General features: G+C 43.2%; 1 long non-coding RNA gene across 1 annotated transcript; it reads left to right on the top strand.

Moving 5' to 3' along the window:
- Positions 1-4785: 4785 nt before the first annotated feature.
- Positions 4786-10493, top strand: LOC119781499. The gene is made up of 3 exons (XR_005280573.1): positions 4786-4904; positions 10101-10344; positions 10427-10493. It is a non-coding gene; the product is annotated as an uncharacterized LOC119781499 (long non-coding RNA).
- The last annotated feature ends 8423 nt before the right edge of the window (positions 10494-18916 follow it).

Consider the following 18916-nt stretch of genomic DNA (forward strand, 5'->3'; position numbering starts at 1 on the left):
AAGAAAGCCTGGTCTGATTCGGAGAGACGGCATCCATCCCACTTTGGATGGTGCATCTCTTCTTTCTAGGAATCTGGCCACATTTATTAGTCCTCCAAAACCCTGACCACCCAGGGTGCAGACCAGGAAGCAGAGTTGTAGTTTAACACACATCTCTGCAGCTTCTCTACTGTTACCCACTCTTTACTCCATCCAGACAGTGTCTTGTCCACAACCAAAATCTAATAAATTAGCAAAGATTCCCAAAGGAGTAAATCATGATAATCTAATTAAAATCAAAATAACTCCAATTGGGGAAAAAGTTAAAACAATTAAATGCGGTCTGTTTAACATAAGATCGCTTTCCTCTAAAAGTCTACTAGTTAATGACTTGATTTGTGATAATCACATTGACTTGTTTTGCCTTACAGAAACCTGGCTGCAGCAAGAGGATTATGTGAGCATAAATGAGGCAACTCCTTCAAGCTATTTAAATTTTCACATACCCAGAAGTTCTGGGCGAGGAGGAGGAGTAGCAACAATCTTCCAGTCTGACTTACTGATTACTCCCAAAACAATTAATTCCTACAACTCTTTTGAACATTTAACCCTTAATTTCCCTGATCCAAATTTCAAGGCAAGAAAACCTCTTCTTTTTGTAACTTTGTATCGTCCACCAGGTCCTTACTCTGAATTTTTAGATGAGTTTTCAGAGTTCCTTTCTGATTTGGTATTAAATACTGACAGGGTCATTATAGTGGGAGATTTTAACATCCATGTTGACATTGAAGGCGATAGCTTAAGAGCAGCCTTTAATGCTATCTTAGACACTATTGGCTTTGTTCAAAATGTGAATAGTCCCACACATTCTCATCTTCATACTTTGGATCTTGTGCTGACATACGGCATAGAATGTGAAGAAATAACAGTATTTCCTCACAACCCTGTCCTCTCTGACCACTTTCTAATAACCTTCAGGATTACTTTAACAGAGTTCTCCTCCCCCAAAAGAAGGTTCAATTTTAGTAGATCTTTATCAGATAGTGCAGTTATAAATTTTAAAGAATCTGCTTCACTTTCTCTCTCCTCTGTGTCGCTGAGCAGTGCTGCAGAGTGCAAAAGCTTAGCTTATTCCCCTTCACAGGTTGATGATTTTGTTGATGGGGTTGCTAGTTCTCTGCGTATTGCCTTAGACAACGCAGCTCCTTTGAAAATGAAAACCGTTAAAAATAGAAAGCTTGCTCCTTGGTTTAATGCAGAGCTGCATACTTTGAAGCAAAATGCTAGGAAACTGGAGAGAAAATATCGCTCCACAGGCCTGCGGGAGTCCTTCCTAGTCTGGAAAAATGGTTTACTGCTGTATAAGAGGACCCTTTGTAAAGCAAGAGCAGCATACTTCTCCTCATTAATAGAGGAGAATAAGAATAATCCTAGATTTCTTTTTAATACAGTTGCCAAACTCACCCAGAGCCATAGCTCTGTTGAACCGTCCATTCCACCTGCTCTTAGCAGCAATGATGTTATGGGATTCTTTATAAATAAGATTGATCTTTTTAAAAATAAGATCATAAGCACTCCTCTATCCGCGATTGTACCTGAGGTAGTCATGGAATCTGAACCGGGTTTAGACTGCTTTGATCCAGTTGAACTCTCTGAATTAGCAAAATTATTGTCTTCATCTAAGCCTTCAACTTGTATGTTAGATCCAGTTCCAACCAGGTTATTTAAGGAGGTATTCCCTTTGATCTCCTCCTCCATTTTAGATGTGATTAATCTATCTCTGTTACAGGGATATGTACCTAAAGCTTTTAAGGTTGCTGTAATTAAACCTCTGCTTAAGAAACCGTCTCTTGACCCAGATGACTTGGTCAATTATAGACCTATATCCAATCTTCCTTTCTTATCCAAAATTCTTGAGAAAGTAGTTGCCAAACAAGTTTGCGATCACTTACACCATAATGAACTTTTTGAAGAGCTTCAGTCTGGCTTTAGAGCTCATCATAGCACTGAAACAGCTCTGGTGAAAGTCACTAATGATATTCTCATGGCCTCAGATAATGGACTTGTATCTGTGCTCGTCCTGTTGGATCTTAGTGCTGCATTTGATACAGTTGACCATAATATTCTTTTAGAAAGACTTGAATATTTTGTTGGAATTAAAGGAACAGCACTAGACTGGTTTAAATCTTATCTATCTGATCGAATTCAGTTTGTTCATGTTAATGATAGATCTTCAACACGCTCAAAGGTTACCTGTGGAGTACCACAGGGATCAGTGCTAGGACCAATTCTCTTTACTTTATACATGCTCCCAATTGGTAGAGTTATTAGACAGCATGGGATTAATTTCCACTGTTATGCTGATGATACCCAGCTATATCTGTCTATAAATCCAGATGAAGCTAACCCATTACATAGATTACAGGCATGTCTTGAAGACATAAAAACCTGGATGACTCTTAATTTTCTGCTTCTGAATGCAGACAAAACAGAAGTTATAGTCTTTGGACCAGAGTCTCTGAAAAAGAAACTGATTAGCCAGTCACTTCATTTGGATGGGATTAAACTGATTTCAGATAATAAAGTAAAAAATCTTGGTGTTATTTTTGATCAGGACCTGTCATTTAAATCCCATATCAAAGAGGTTTCTAGAATTTCCTTCTTTCATCTGAGGAATACTGCAAAAATTAGAAATATCCTGTCCAGGGGTGATGCTGAGAAACTAGTCCATGCATTTGTTACTTCAAGGCTGGACTATTGTAATTCTTTACTATCAGGAAGTCCACAAACTGTAGTTAAAAGCCTTCAGCTGATCCAAAATGCTGCAGCCAGAGTTCTGATGAAAATGAAAAAGAGAGATCATATCTCGCCTATCCTGGCTTCTCTTCATTGGCTTCCTGTTAAATCCAGAATAGAATTTAAAATCCTCCTTCTCACATATAAAGCCTTAAATGGCCAAGCTCCATCTTATATCAGAGATCTGATTGTTCCTTATGTTCCTAACAGAGCACTTCGCTCTCAATCTGCAGGTTTACTAGTGGTTCCTAGAATTTCTAAAAGTAGAATGGGAGGCAGATCTTTTAGTTATCAGGCTCCTCTCCTGTGGAACCAACTACCAGTTTTAGTCTGTGAGGCAGACACCCTGTCTACTTTTAAGGCTAGGCTTAAAACTTTCCTTTTTGATAAAGCTTATAGTTAGGGTGGCTCAGGTTATCCTGAGCTATCTCTATAGTTATGCTGCTATAGGCTTAGACTTTTGGAGGACATAGGGACCCCCATTTCATCATTCTGCTTCATTCTCTCTCTGTTCTCCTATTCTGCAGAATCTGTTAGTTCAATCTCTAACCTTCTGCTCTCTCTGCTTTTCCTCAGAGTAGCTTTGCCTCGTCTGTTCCTGTTTGGCTGTGACTCCATCCTGGAAAGAAACATCAGCTGTGCTGCTTCCATCAACACCTTTGTTTATAGATGTTGGAGATCGGCCTGTTTTCCAGTGTGGTCCTGTTTCTCTGGCCGTGACTGAGTGGATGTGCTCTCTTCATCCTCTGACATGGGAGCTGCCTTGGAGCTTGTCTGCCTGGCTGTGTTTTCCTGGATGGGGCCGCCTTTTCAGCTGCTTTTTGTATCTCTGCTTCTGTCTCCTTGAACCCCAGTGGGCCTCAGCAGATGGCCGCTCACACTGAGCCTGGTTCTGCTGGAGGTTTCTTCCTGTTAAAAGGGAGTTTTTCCTCTCCACTGTCGCTACAAGCATGCTTAGTGTGAGGGATTGTATTCAAGTCAATGAGTCGATGCAATCAACTGGTTTTCCTTAGATAGAAAACTTTGTATCAATTTGACTGTATGATCTGGTTGAACTGTAAAGTGCCTTAAGATGACATGTGTTGTGAATTTGGCGCTATATAAATAAACTGAATTGAATTGAATTGAAGATAGAGGAGAGCAGGAGGCGGGGTTACCAATCTACTCGCTCTGGAGAGCAGAGTTCGCTGCTTTTAGATGTTGTCTCCAAAGTCTCCAGTAGCAGAAAAAAGTCTCTAGATTTGGCGCTAGGAGCTTTTTAGAAATCAAAGTGCTAGAGGGGTCTGAAAAGTGGCTAAATATAGCGACTAAAGCGCTAAGTTGGCAACACTGCTCTTTGCATGGTTTGTTTTCAAATGGTTTGCTGCTGTCTGTTTGGACCTTTCTGAACACGTGCAGCAAATGGACTGATCCAATATGGTGGACACTGAAGGGGGGGGCTGAGACACACTTTGTATTATAAAGGTTCTGATGGCATTTTAGCAAAAGGATTTTTATCAAAACATAATTAATGTGCACAAATCAGGAATAGTTGTGTTAGCCATACATGTAAACAGAGTTTTATGGGGCCCCCAGGAACTTGGGGCCCTAGGTAACTGCCTAGTATTGCTTTTTTCCCCCCATATATTAATCAAATGATGTGGAATCATTTTTGTTCCAACAGAAATATTCAACATTACCCGTTCCACATCAGTATGGACCCAACAGGATTATTTTTTTCTATGAGGGATGTTTTTTTCAAAGTATTCCCTAAATTTTTTTGGAGCAGTGTTTGTAACGGCAGTGGAGTCTCTCTGTCGCTGTTGGCTTTTGTTGGTTCTGCCGCCTGTGTGTGCTGCACACAGAGCAACATGCCGGATACTGTAGGTCACCGCCTTCCTGCTCCCTGTACTGTAAAGCTTCTGGTGATGGCGCAACAATCAAGCAGCTGCTATAACACAAAAGTGCAAAGTAAAAGTGAATAACTAAGAAGACAGTTGTGACATTTTCTCTTCCCTTCCCTACCAAGCTGATTATCCTAAGCTTACCTTTGTACTTACCCTGTGTTGCTGGAGGAGAACTGACTGACATTTTTTTCCTCAATCGGACACAAACAGTGGATATTGTCATAGTTGCAATAAAAGTAAGAGGTAAGTTATCAATTTACTAGAAAATGAATAAACAATTACAAACAGAGTCTTTAGAAATGTCTTTAGTGTTTATGCTTCTATGGCTTCTAGTTCACCAAGAACCCCTCTGAAAAAAGAGTGGGAACAAATCCGACTCAGTCTTTATAAACACCATGACTGCTGTAAGGATGCATGCTGTAGAGTGAGATAATTTCATTTATTTCCTGGAGGAGGTGTTTACAGCGGCTTGTCATCTTTTATTTGAGCATGCTTGGCTTTCAGAAGCAAGTTACTTACAAGTTGGAAAAACAACTCTATAAGCATGAACTGAAGTAGTGCCTTAATGACTATATTCTCCTTTGAACTGACTGGATATTTGGAGGAAGGTGTTAGCTAAAAGACTAAAGGCTATAGTTCTTAAACAGGAAATGGTGCACTTAAAGGAGACGTCCGGTCAGCAAGGAATAATAAATGGATCATTGGTTATACCTAAAATGAATATGGTTGCGGTGATTTAATAAATTTAAGGTTAATCAGTAAAAAAATAAAAACAATTAGTTTAATCCCGATCACTCAGTCTGGGAGCGGCCATTTTTGCCCAAATATAGTAGCCCCTCCCTCCTGCCATCTTCCAGCAGTGACGTCACGGTGCGGTAAGCCTAGCGCCATTCTCCCCGCTTTACAAGCTAAATCAATGGGAACTACTAGACACATCTGCAATCAACAACAATTATTGAAGATTTCCAGAGGACTTCACCATTGAAATTCACCAGAGCTATAGTGAAACTGACAATGCCCACGTGCATGGCAGCTGGATGCTGGAATACATCGGGTAAAAGTGAAAAAAATAAAGAGTTATTCCACCTTTCTGATTCCTGATCCTCCACGGACGGGTTGGTCTCACCACAATACAGACACAGTTTTGCCTTAAATCTCCGTTGCCTCTCTTCAGGGGATAACCTAGTGTGTCCAACTTGCATTGGTTCGGCCTCCGTTCCTTCTGAGGAAGAGAAATGAGAGATTTGGACAGGCGCTGGGAGAGTCTGATTCTTAGACCTTGGCTTGGTACTGGGTTCTGAGGATCCAGAAAAAACAGAAGCATTATTAAAAGCAGGAGATGAAACAGAAAAATTCAGGTCTCTTTGCCTTGAGTGATTTCTAGTCCGAAGTCTATTATCCAACCTGATGGTCAAACGGATTAAATCCTCCAAACTAGCACGCTTGTCTATCGTGGCGAGTTCATCCTTAATGTTCTCATTCAAAGCCTTAAAGTAAGCACTCTTAAGTGCGCACTCGTTCCATCCTGAGGCTGCGGCCTTAACCCGGAAGTCAATGGAGAACTCAGCTACTGTGGAATTTCCCTGTTTTAAATCTTGCAGGGCTCGGGAATCAATAGTTTTATCTGAGTCATGGTTGAAAACTTGAGAAAACTCAGATATGAATTCTGAAAAAGAACATGAAAAGCTGGACTCAGAAGAGAACCTTGCCTCCGCCTATTCCAGGGCTCGTCCAGTAAGCTGAGAGACAATGAAGGGAATCTTTTTCCTATCATTTGGAAAACTGCCAGGTGAGTGCTCAAAAAGTAAACGACACTGAAACAAAAATCCTTTACACTCCTTTTGATTACCTGAATATCTTTCAGGAGGACTCGGACAGAACTCAGGAAATGACGTCACAGACGGTGACATTAGTGGCGGAAGTGGTTCCGGAACAGGACGGACTGCAGGCGTAGCGTTAGCATTTGCCATGTAGCCAGGGTAATTCTGCAAGACTTGGTTCTGATATTCAAGTTGACGGTTTAACTCACGGAGGGTGTGCGCTTGTCCAAGGATTTGGGCATCCTGCTCCTCAAGCCTCCTCCGGAGGTGATCTGCTGGGCTTTGTGTTTGGCCGCAGTGTTCTGTCATGGTTGGTTTAGGGATTAAACCCACATGCAGAACACCACTGGATACTGATAAAAAGTTCAACAGAGTTTATTGAAAGTTTTCACAAACAATTTATAAGGACTGGATTCAGGAAACTGGTCCGGGCAGGATTCTCTGGCATCTGCAGAGACGGATAGTTTGATTAGCCAGTTAAACAGGTGAATTGTTGAGTTTCAGATGTTTCTGGAAATACCTTGAAGAGGTTCAGGCTTTCTCCTTTGAGAGAGGGAACCGGTTGGGTCCAGAGACTGTTGGTTCAGCAGAGTGCTCAGCAGCAGCAGCGTCTAGCTTCTGACTTTCCAGTGACAGACCTTGGTTTAACTGATCGGCTCTTTCCCTGAGAGCAGCAGGTGGATTCCAGAGTGAGATCTTCAGGTTTGGCTCTCTAGGGCAGGCAGGTAACAGGCTAAGCTCATACAGAGCTTCAGACGAGAGACAGGTTTCCTAGGAGCGAGAAGACAGAGGCAGGTTAGAATTGGGTTTCTCTAAGAGGCAAAGGTTCTAGTAGTTATCAGAGGCTCAGGTTCGCTAACCAAACTTGGTCAACACTGCGGCGTTGAAGGAAGGTCTGGCAGCTGCTTAAGTAGAGAAGGTCTCCTTGATGGGCTGACGAGATCCAGGTGTGCTGGAGGGCTCCAGCCCAGGAGACCCACGGCGCACTCTGCTGGAGAAAGGTGGTACACTTATTTACTAGTTTTCTGTAGAAATGTCTGAATTTTATCCTGTCATTTTGGCTCCTGAATCTTTCTTTAAGATGTGCACTGAGGAAAATATCAATGTCGCAGGATTTCCATCACAACAGAACTCACACAGTTTGACACGTTTAGCAGTATGATAGGTTATTTAACTAAACTATTTGAGATTGTTCAGTCGATTAGCAGGACTGAAAACTAAATGTAGAAACTGTTCTTACTTATCATTCCTTTTTTATCTTGTCTTATTAAAAATGAAAGTTGTTTTATATTGAGATTTTATGTGATAAACCAACACAAAGTGGTTTGTAATAGTAAAGAAGAAGAAAAAAGGTTTTACCACGTTTTTAAATCAAAATATAGAAAATGTGGTATGCTAGTTCTTTGCAGAACCCCTCTCTGCTCTTGTGACAGCTGCACATGGTTTCTGTCAACCAGGTTTGATATGAAACTTCCACCCATTGTTAATTAAACTCAGTCATATGTGAAGAGTAACTTTTAAGACTAAACAGACCACAAAACCCAAACCAATGATCTGGCTGCGATAGCTCCTCCTGAGCCGAATATAAAGCCGAAATGCAGGTGGATAGGATGAGGAGTGATTAGAAACTGGGCAGAGTTAAGCAGGTCAGTTAAATGAAAAATTAAGGTGATCTAGGACATGAACCAAGAAATCAAAATAACAGACAGACTGACAGAAAAACAAATAATGATCTGGCACTGAATGCTCAGGCTGAACTGAATATAACCCAGAGGAAACAGGTGAGGGGAATAAATTATAATTGAGGCAGGGAGGGAAAACGACAGGTGAACGGAATGACTAATTAAGGGAGAGCAAAAAGCCCAGATCATGACAATTTAAAAGGATAGTTTGGGATTTTTGACATGAATCTGTATGGCATCCCCATCACCAGTGTCATGCAATCACACTGACTTACCCCTGGCAGCGTCCTGTGAGCAGAGTTCTCGTCCACTTTTGGTCAAGCCGAAAGTAGTCCGGCAGGTTTGCTAGACCCAGCGAAATAAAACGTTTCTCTTCCCAAAACATTATGTGTTCAAAAGAGGGATATTTTTGCATCCCAAAAACATTGTAGTGGAAAAAGTCACACGTCGTTATCAATTGGTCCTATTTTCTCTCTATTCGTATCAGTGCGCGCGACACCTTGACCTGAGAGCTAGGGCCTACTAACCTGACAACAGCCAGATGCATGTCTCGCTCCGCCTAGCTCCTAGCTGTTTTTGGGATGCAAAAATATCACTCTTTTGAACACATAATGTTTTGGGAAGAGAAACGTTTTATTTCGCTGGGTCTAGCAAACCTGCCGGACTACTTTCGGCTTGACCAAAAGTGGACGAGAACTCTGCTAACAGGACGCTGCCAGGGGTAAGTCAGTGTGTTGCATGACACTGGTGATGGGGATGCCATACAGATTCATGTCAAAAATCCCGAACTATCCCTTTAAGCTCATTTTCATTATGGCCTGTTGTTATATGAAAAAAAAACATAAAAATATTTTTTTTTTATCCAGACAATTAATTTTGTCCGTTGCTGGACTCGGTGCTGCCCCAATTTGTTGCTCACCACAAACCAAAATAAATAGTTTTTCAAGATGATGCAAAATAAAATTTTTACACTGTTACCATTAGTTATAAATCTAAGAAAAAGAAGTCTAACCTCTAAACATCCATCTCATTTTGGGTGATCTGCGCCTATTTTGCATACCCAAATGGAAAAGCAAATAACTCAGGAACTGAATTACATGTGCAATATATTTTTTGAAAGCTAACACCCTCTAGTTTCTGAATATATAAATTAAAATTGGGAGAATAAAACACAGACCAAACTGCATCAGTTCAAACATGACTCAAAGTTGTTTTTTTTATTCTCGGAAATGATAGGTCTTTGTTTTAACAGCTGTAATAAAGACATTCTTGAGAAAAGGCAGGTTTCATTGTATTAGATTTGCTCCACATCATGTCAACCACAAGTGCAGAAAATATCAGACCTCTAGCTATAACAGTTCCAGAGCTGTGGGGTTTGGAACCTATAGTATCAGCTTGGAGCTGTGCACAATGGCTCCACCTGCTGGTGTTTACCGGTGGAATTTTATGCATTCTGAATTATTACCCCCACTTAACATAACCCACCGTGTCGCCGCGACTGGTTTAAAGAGGCTAAGGAAGTTATCATCCAGAATTGTAGAAAGATTTTCCTTTAATAGGATAGTGCAATAAAGCTTCAGTTCTTAACATTTTTTCCTGCATTACTTTTACTTTTATACCACAGAGCAGAACTGATTATATTATACATAACATTGAAAACATCTCAAATTCAGATGAGCAGCTTGTTAGGAATCCAGTTTGTGTGTTTTTCTCTCCCTCCACCACCAGGTGGTACCCTGTTCTCATTGGCCTTCCTGCACACCTGCGGCTCGTTTGTTCATCACTGAAGAGTATTTGTGGGGCGAACTGTCACTACCTACTACGCCAGAATGTTTTGCCAGTTTTGGGTACTCTAGCCAAGCTGAGTTTAGCTGAGTCTAATCTGAGCCTTTGTTTCTCTGAGTCTAACTTCATTTTTGTCTTTGCCTTTTCGGCAGGAAGCCTTCCTGTGTAACTGGATGCCTGGCCTTCTCCTCCTGGAAGGATTAACTGAGTTCACACTGAGCAGGGGAAATCTTCCACATGTGCCGTTCAAGTCCCCATCAGAAATCCAAGTTACAGTCCGCTCCATTGCTGCTCAGGGTCCAACGAATGTCTACCTGATCACTCTCCAATGAGTTCCCTCTTCTCTGAATAAACCCACACCTACTGTATCAAGGAAAAACAAGAACCCCCTCAAATGTGAGTCCCGCTTCCACTGAACTAAAGATTCAGTTAGTTTTTCCGACGGCCCATGAACTGACCACTGTGATCTCCTCTCCAGACTTTCCAGTTCCGGTTCATCAGTTCTCTGGGTTCCAGATTCAACTCCTGTACAGTCTTCTCACTAAACTTGTTAAACTTTCCCCTGGTTCTCTGAGTGATTCTCTGCATGTGGGTCAGATCTCTTAAATCGATCATGACACAGCTAATCTTTTCAGTTGTTACAATTAAATAAATAATTATTTGATATATTTTAATTGGTAATTTTAGATTAAAGTTGGAATGTCCGATTTTTTCCTGGGCTCTGACTGACTTTCAAACTTTGTACATTAAGAAAAAAATCAGCTAATTACATTAACAGCTGGCAACGAACCAGCAGCTCAATCACTATTAAAGCTGACCCGCATGTCCAAGGCATCTTTCCAAAGCCAAGGACAAAAGCCATCACTAAATGAGTGTCTCCCTCCATATCATTAAGTCAGTTCTTGTCTAAAAAGCTGCCTTTAAATTCACTCAAAATAGTTGAACATGGAGAGTTCACAGTGGAAAACCAAAGCAGCTTACAAAGCATACAACATTTATTATAGATTAAAAAAAAACTGTCTTTTTTGCCAAAAAACTGGAAAAATTGTATAATCTACAGGTGGGATGTAAACAACTTAAAGTTGCAGTGGAGGATTTTTTTTTACGGGTGGATCTTCAAAATAAGTGGTCCTCCTAACTGTTCGTTCATTTGTACTTTCAAGTGTATATGTGTGATGAGCTACGGTTTCTGCTGGACACTGAAGCTCGCCTTTCTAACAGAGGTTCTTTGTCATAAATATATTTTCACTTACTGGTGGAGAGTCTGACGTAGTGGAAAAAATTGCAAATCTTTTTGAAATTAAGCTTGTATGAGCGATGCAAACAGCAATTTTTACATTTTTACATTTTGACAAGTGGAATTCTATAACACATTAACTATGTTACACTCCCTCCTGCCGAATTCCACTTGCCCCATAACAACAAGCAAAGCAAACAGGTACAACAGGTACAAACTCACAAAATGGAAAGAGAAAAAAAAAATTATTCAAATGCACAGGAAACCAATACACAACCACTGTTTCCCAAGTCACATGTGAGGTACAATAAAATCAAATTCACAGTTACAAACACCCAGTCACTTTGACTATCCCATGAGGATGAGTATGAGAAAAGGTTGGCCAAACCCCATCTACATACATAGGGAATAAAAACAAATATGCCCATGTACATATTTCATCAACATGTAACTGCGAACTCTCCTCCCCAATATCAAAATTATTACAGAATCTTAAGATCAAATTTCAAACAAATAAAACTGTAGCTTTAAACTCAAACTAAGGCTGTTCTTTGGTGCATTATTTCAATAAGTCTAGTCACTGGCCTCAACAACCGCCCAGCTCTAGATCTACGGTCCGTCACACCATCAACTACTATCACTGTAGCTGCAGTAGTAGCAGGTACGTCAGTGAGTGTGTCAGTAACAGGAGCCAGAAAGGTCTCTGGGCCAGACATTGGGACTGCTGAGCAACCAGAGTCTGATGAACTGCCCTCCATCAAAGCGCCTCCATCAGAGTGTTGTAACTGATCAAGGACTGGCTGGGCTAGGGGTAATACCCTGCCCTCTGATGGAAAATTAGTAGGTTCTGTGGCTCTCTCCAGCACAGTGCCCTTCACCAGCTCAGTATCTTCTGCATCTGTGATGTCGCTCGCTCCCAACGGTAGGTCAGATACCCACACTCTTGTTCTGAACTCTGCTGAGTCAGAAATAACATCACTGATTGCTGACCTCCCAACACTTAGGTCAAGGGAACTTGATGCGGAAGACATCACAACCTCCTCCTGGTCATCAGGGTCATCCTCAGGTAATGGCAGAAAGTTTATCGGCATTATCAGATTGCGGTGGACCACTCTTACTTGGCCTGTAGTGGGATTCTGGATCCTGAAGGTATGGTTCTCATCATCCTTTCCAACCACCACATACACTGTGCTGTCCCAACGGTCAGCAAGCTTCCGTTTTCCACGTTCTCCTTTGTTGGCCAACAGCACTCTGTCATTCATTTCCACTGGTGCACCACGCACTCTTCGGTTGTATAGTTCAGCATGACGCTGGAGCTGTTTAGTTGCTGTCGACTGAGCTACCGCAATAGCTTCTCTCATGTCCTTTCGCAGCGACTCAACGTAGCGATCATAGTCCACCACCTCCAGATCACTGAACACCGAACCAAAGATGACGTCCACCGGAAGACGTGGCACCCTCCCAAACATGAGCAGGAACGGTGCATAGCCCGTCGTCTCATGCACCGTACAATTGTAGGCAAACGTCAGAGATTTCAGGGCCTCCGGCCAACGATGTTTAGTCCCGAATCAAGTTACCTAGAGTCCGGTTCATTCTCTCACACGAGCCATTCCCCATAGGGTGATAAGGCGTGGTGTGGGACTTTTGCACGCCCGCCACATTCAATAACTCGGCAATAAGCGAACTTTCAAAACCGGCCCCCTGATCAGAATGTAGTCGCTTGGGAAACCCATAGATACAGAAGTAGTTGTTCCATAACTGGTGTGCAACCGCTTTAGCCAACTGATTTGGACACAAGAAAGCATGTGCCATCTTTGTAAAGTGGTCAGTAGCCACTAGCACATCCAGCGAGTTGTTTGAAGAATCCTCAGCAGTCCAGAAATCGATACTAACAAGTTCTAGGGGTTCAGAAGTTCTTATATTTCTCAAAGGAGCCCTGGCTTCAGGCTCTGGTGCCTTGCTGACAACACATCGTCTGCAGTGTTGTACATACACTGTAACATCACGCACTAGGCCAAGCCAATAAAACCTCTGTCTCGTCAGGTACAAAGTCCGCTGCTGACCCTGGTGACCAGCTTCATCATGAACACCTTGTAACACCTTCTGGCGCAATGAGCGGGGGACCACAAAAAGGTAGGACTTCTTCTTTGTGACAGGGTTTTTAGCTACCCTGTACAGAACTCCGTCTCTCAATGCAAGTTTTTCCCAGCCTTTCAAAAGCTTAATGACTTCTGATGACTCCTTGAAACGTTCCCTCCTGGAAGGTCTCCGCCTTCTCTCTACGAAGAAGATCACTCTACTTAGAACTGAATCAGTTCTCTGCATTTCCCGCAACACTTCAAGCGAGAACACCTCAGAGTTGGCTTGGGGTGTTATTAGAACAGTCTGCGAGAACTGTGGCAGGAGAAGGGCATGCAGGTACACCACTGAACCACTTTCACTGCATCCCTGGAGTACAGCAGCAACCTCCAGTGATGATACTGTTCCGGCCTTGACAACCGCCACACCTTGAGATATCTGTTGGTTGCACTCCGATATTTCAGGCGGGTTAGCTGACCAACGAAACACCTCCTGAATCCCATCAGCACCAATCGCCGCAGCCTCTGCCAGTAGGTCATCATAAGGTACTCTTGTCAAACGGTGAGATGTACTAGACTTTACAAAGGGCTCTCTGCTAAGGGCGTCAATCACCACATTCTTTGATCCAGCAATATACTTGATATCGAACTGGAATGGCGCCAACTTAGCGATCCACCGCTGCTCACATGCGTCCAGCCGAGCCTTGGAGAGGATGTAGGTTAGCGGATTATTGTCCGTCCACACGGTGAATTGGTGACCTCTCAACCAATGATGGAACTTGTCACACACCGCCCACTTCAAGGCGAAGAACTCCAGTCGGTGTGCAGGATATTTAGATTTGGCATAACTCAGTGATTTACTTGCAAAAGCTATTGGTCTTGCCGTTGAACCATTGGCAGGCACTTGGGATAGGACTGCACCGAGTCCGTCGGTAGAGGCATCTACAGACAGAATGAAGGGCTCACTGAAGTTTGGGTGAGCCAGCACCACACAATCTAGCAAAGCCTGTCTCAATTGGTGGAAAGCCTGCTGACAATCTGCAGTCCAATCCTCAGCATGGAGCTTCTTGTGGATTTGGCGGCGCTTTCTCCCACCTCCACGTGGACCTTTAGGGGGTGAGATCAGCCTAAACAACGGTTTGGGCATTGCAGAACACCCCTCAATAAACTGCTGGTAGTAGACTACCATGCCAAGGAAGGAACGAATCTTTCTCTGTGAGGGAATATTCGTGCCGATCTCCATAAGGTCTGACTCATCAATGTTGGTGATAGCAGTCACTTTATCAGGATCAGATTGGATCCCATCTATGCTGATGATATGACCGAGGAACTTCACTGACTTCCTCAAAAAGTGACATTTCTTTGGGGCAAGCTTGAGGTTATGATTCTGGAGTCTCTGGAAGACCATATGCAGGCGCTCAAGCGCTAGGTCTTCTGTTGGAGCAAACACCAAGACATCATCCAAATAGCACAACAAGCTCATGAAGTTTTTGTCACCAAAGATGTTTAGCATCATTCTCATGAACGTTGCTGGACTGTTACAGAGTCCCTGAGGCATCCGATTATACTCATACAATCCAAATGGCGATGTAAAGGCAGTGTACTTTCGGTCAGCCTCATGCACTTCTACATTGTAATAGCCTGAGGTTAAATCCATGGTTGAGAAAAAGGCATTGCCCCCCAAGGCTGCTAGAGCATCAGCTGGATGAGGAAGTGGGTGAGCATCCTTGACAGTGCGTGCATTGATCCAACGGAAGTCATTACATATTCGTAAGTCACCAGACTTTTTCCATACGATCACCAAGGGAGATGCAAACTCACTGCTGGACTTTCGTATGATTTCCCGCTCCTCCATCTCATCCAATGCCTCTCTCAATTTTTCATACTGGGTTGGTGGTATGCGCCTACATGGCAAACGAAATGGTTTCTCATCCGTGACCCGGATGCGATGTAGAAAACCAGTGGCTTTACCACAATCCAGCTTGTACCTTGAGAAGATCGACTGGTATTGTACAATGAGCTCAGCCAGTTTAGCTTTATATTCAGGGGCAACGTCACATTCCTCAATATCCACATCTGACAGTCCCAGTCCTCTTAGCCTTGCCTGAGGTGTGTCAACTTTGCATGGTGTCACAAGGTGAGGATGATCTGGCAAGGTGGAATCCTCTGAGACGAGGCTGTGTCTTGTACTGTTGTCCAACGGCACTTGAAGTTGTTGATGGATGTGGAGTTGGGAACCAGCAAACATCTCCAGTGAATCACAAGTACACACATCCGCCAACTTAACATTACGTCTCAAAGTAACTGGCTTGTCTGATGGGTTAATGACCTTTAGTGGGAGCCAACCATCTGCTCTTAGAATAGACACCGACCTCCCCACCAAGACTGTTCTCGATTTAGATCGTGCTGTAGTTGGCTCCACCACAACAGTACATCCAGCCAACCGGTCATTCACCTGTGGCAACTTGCCCCAGATCAGATGTTCAGTCATGGGTTCGAGAGTGACAGCTCGCTTGATTTTAACAGTCCCAACTGCTTCCTGGACTTTTTCATCGGCAGCTTCCACCCTTGCCAACAACCCTAGCAGTTTCTGCTCTGCATCACTACCGTCACAGAGTGCTGTGGGGCTCTGACCATGGAGATCTTGCCTCAGCTTAAACCTGTCAATGATGTATCTAGGCAGGTTGCTCCCAACAATCAGTTCTTCACTCTGGTTCTCAACAATCAATGTCGGGACAATCACATTGCAGTCATAAAGACCCATCTCCAGATCACACATGCCAGAAGGTAAGGTCCTGGACCCCCCACACCCAATCAACACAGTGGTTGTCGGCTCAAGGGTGGGGCTCCTTAGAACATCCCGATGTAACAGCTGAGGTATTACTTTAGCACTCAGTGTGCATGCCATCGACCCGCTATCCAACAAAGCTCTGACTGTAACCACACCTCCCAGTGTCACATCTTCATAAAACAAGTTGTCATGCTGTTTCAGTCTCAGACTGTTTTGGAATATTGGTGTATATCCCATTTCTCTCACTTCACATGCACTTTGACATATAGACTCCATGTCATCTTCAACATTTAAAACAGGGGGATCCCATTTAGGCCCAACACTTGCCCCCACCACATGCAGGCCGGTCAGTTTTCCTGAGACTGCACCACCTGATTATCGCTCCTGGGCTTCCTCACCACCGCCCCTGGACACTCCGCTCGAATATGGTCAGGTGCAAAACAACTAAAGCAGAGATGGCTGGATCTGCAGTGGTACTGAGTGGTGTGTTCACCATCACTGCACACAGCACACGGTACGGCAGGCTTTACATTTGTCAGCTGGACCCTCTGAGTGCGTGCATTGAACCTACTTTGAGACTTGTGCTGTTGTGGCTGCTGCTCCAAAACACGTTCGAGTAGGGCGATGACTCGATCCAGGCGGTCAGGCGAGCTCCCAGCTGGCTTCTCAATAGGTGGAGCAACAACAGTAACTGGAGTCCGTACTTCAGCACTGGATGTCGCACTTTGCATAGAGGAGGTGATTTCCTGGTGCTGAGTTGAAATGTTTATCTGTTCAGAACAGAATAATAACAATCAGCGATCAGGCTCATCACAGCCGGTACAGCACCTCGCGCCCGTCACTCATTAACTGGCCAACAGCCATTTTAAATACATGAATATTAAACAGAAATACAGAGAAATAAGATAATATGTACCAGTTCAGAACAGAATAATAACAATCAGCGATCAGGCTCATCACAGCCGGTACAGCACCTTACAAGGAACAGTATTACATGTTAGCATCAAGCCAACACAATTTTTCTGGAATGTTAAGCTCAGTGAACCTACCTCGTGCCCGTCACTCATTAACTGGCAACGAGATGTCCGAGTTCACTATACTTAACATGACCAACCACCAGAAGGGGGTGCTGTTTCACCCATAAACGATGAACCCAAACTTGGGAATGCTGACAAGTGGAATTCTATAACACATTAACTATGTTACAGAGGCAACAGTCTTCCACTAGATTAGGAATTTACAAAAGAAATAAAAATATGACACTAAATCTACCAGGAATATTTCTATAAATTCTCCCCCAACATGTAGTTGGGAACTATGCAATTTGTTTTTCAAAATAATCAAGATCTATCATGAAACGCGGACAGATGGACCCAATATTCAAGGAGAGACAGCCGGTAGGAAAGTTCAAGACGTTTATTAAATAAAGAAAACTAAAGTGGAGCTGTGGCTCACGGATTCTGCAGGAGGGGGGCGGGGCACCGCCCAATCTCAGACCCTCTGTGGGACAAACACAGGTAAGTGACTACGATCATCTGACTGAAGATGATGTTCTCAGTGAGTCACTTACCTGGTTTAGCAGTTTAGTCCATGAATGTCCCCAAGTGCTGCAGTTCCAGAGGACATGCTGGAAGCCGATCCTGGTCAGGGATCCAGAACAGACAGGATCCAGATCAGGCAGGAACAGAAACAGGTAGCAGGATCCAAACTTCCAGGCATCCACAACTTCCCAGGAGGGTTCAAAGTCTGACAGGGTCCGAAAGCCTGACCAGGGGATCAGGTGCAGACGGGCAGGCTCAGTGGCAGAGGGTAGCGAGACAGGACATGGAACCAGAACTTGATGCAGGACCTTTAAACTGGTCTCCACCTTGGAGCCAGGCTTACTTTGATAAAAACTGAACCTCCCTGCATAAAGAGCCAAAAACCCAGAGGACTCAGCAGGGGAGGGACAGTGGACGATCAGGAGACGAGACAAACACAAAAACCCTCCTTCCAATGGCCGCCAGGATCCAGGACATGAACCAAGAAATAAACTGAACAAACAGGCTAACAGCAAGACAAGAAATGATCTGGCACTGAATGCTCTGGCTGAACTGACTATAAACCAGAGGAAACAGGTGAGAGGAATAAATTATGATTGAGGCAGGGAGGGAAAACAACAGGTGAGAGAAATAACCAATTAAGGAGTAGCAAACAGGCCGGATCATGACAAGATCCCACAAAAGAAACTTTTGCTTTATTTTCTTTTCAAACTTAAAAATAGAAATGAAATTGTGCTTTTTTTTTTAATAAAATGTATTTCCTACATAAGATATATATATCAGAAATTTAAGCTGTCTTTTTGAAAAAAAGGAAGCATTAGTGGCTTCAAATGAGTTTGTTTAAGCGGATGGAGGGTGAAGATTGCTCCTTGGACCATTGAGGTTACAGACCACCAGTCAGATGAATTCCAGTCTGAACAGACTGGGTCTTTAGAGGAGAACAGAAGACCTCGCCTATTCAGCCAGGCCAACAATTCCCTTTAACAACCCCTCTTTCAGAGACATAGACAGGTATGGGGCATTGCAGGCTAACAAAGAAGCCAAACGACCCCCACTCCTAAGGGGGGGACCCGTTCGTTCGTTTCAATTTGCATGTTTTCTAAACTAAAACCAGGCTTTGTTGGGCTGCTGGATAAAACCTCAAACTCAACGCTATTTCTGACATTTTGAATTAAAAAGCTTCCTGGATGGAAGAGAAACGTCTTCAAACTTGGAAACAAAGTCCAATGGATTGTTTGAAACGTTTTTGGGAATTAAAGAGTGTGAATCCGTATGAACAAAGTTATGTTTCTGTAATGACTGATAACTTTTGCTACTGATT

Source organism: Cyprinodon tularosa, unplaced genomic scaffold (genome assembly GCF_016077235.1).
Source record: "Cyprinodon tularosa strain WSP-4 unplaced genomic scaffold, ASM1607723v1 ctg178, whole genome shotgun sequence".
In the NCBI taxonomy this organism is placed as follows: domain Eukaryota; kingdom Metazoa; phylum Chordata; class Actinopteri; order Cyprinodontiformes; family Cyprinodontidae; genus Cyprinodon; species Cyprinodon tularosa.